Here is a 1,220-nt window from a genome sequence, read left to right on the forward strand (position 1 = left end):
GAGTCAGAAAATCAAAAGGGCCGAACTCGCTCAGCATATCTTAAGCTCAAGGAACCGAAGAACAAATTCAAACCTCGAGTTGCTATAATCAAGGAACAAATTCAAACCTCGAGTTGCTATAATCAAGATACAGCATAAGCATGTCTAATAAAAGTTAACTTAAAAACGTAAAATAAGTATCCTTATTTTGCTTTTCTCTCTTAAAGGTAAAAAAACGAGACGTTTTGTTGGAAAGTATAAACAGTTCAGTCTGAGCCACACAGTGTACTATGAGATCACCAAAGGTTTCAACACTCTGAGAATACGTTTTATACAAAACAGTGGAGGAAGTTCATGACCACAGTCGTGGAAATGTGATGTTGATATAGTCACAATGTAATAAACCTCTGTCTTGAAGAAAAGTATGACTCACTGAGATTGTCCATTGGGTTTCTGAGGCTGTAAATTTTTACAGGAGGAGATTCCCTGGCTTTTTTCTCCAACAAAGCATTTGGTGGATTCAAACTACTGAAATGTCAATTGTATCACAAGAATTCCCTTAGAATACAATCATTGGGCTCAGGTAGCCCAGTCCATCGGAAACCGCACTACTAAACCAAAGTCGCTCAGCTACACAATTAATACTCTTGGCACCAGCAGTCAGGAAATCAAAAGACTAATTACATTGTAAAAATGAGAAAGGAGATAAGAAAGTTTGTGAAGCAGGTAGCATGGTCTGTAGGAAGTTATGCTTGTAGTTCTAATCTACCAGTGGCTCCTAGGGAGAAAAATGGGCAATCTCCACCTGTGAAATTTAGAGTGTCAATAGAAGGTCAAATATGAGTCAATTCTGACTCATGTGCAATGAGGGTTTTTTGCATGAGTGCAGCTATCCCGCTAAACCACATTCCTTGCAAAATATATTTTTATGGCCTAGTGGCAAGACGCTGCACTGCAATCCCAAAGGGGCGTAGTTTGAATGCCCCTGCTGCTCTGCAAGAGAATGAGGAGCAACCTCCTCCCATGTAATAAACTGCCTCTAAAAATAAGCCAGAGGGTCAGCTATGGATCAGTTCCAACTCTACGCTTCACAACAACACACATTGAAAATGTGGCTTTTATGTAGGTACAGTAAACATATAATATACAATGTTGTTGTGTTGTTATGTGCTGTCGAGTCGTTTGCGACTCATAGCGACCCTATGCACAACAGCCCTAAACCCTGCTCTATCCTGCGCCAA

This window comes from Elephantulus edwardii, unplaced genomic scaffold (genome assembly GCF_000299155.1).
Source record: "Elephantulus edwardii isolate Elephantulus edwardi_28Jun2011 unplaced genomic scaffold, EleEdw1.0 scaffold00008, whole genome shotgun sequence".
In the NCBI taxonomy this organism is placed as follows: domain Eukaryota; kingdom Metazoa; phylum Chordata; class Mammalia; order Macroscelidea; family Macroscelididae; genus Elephantulus; species Elephantulus edwardii.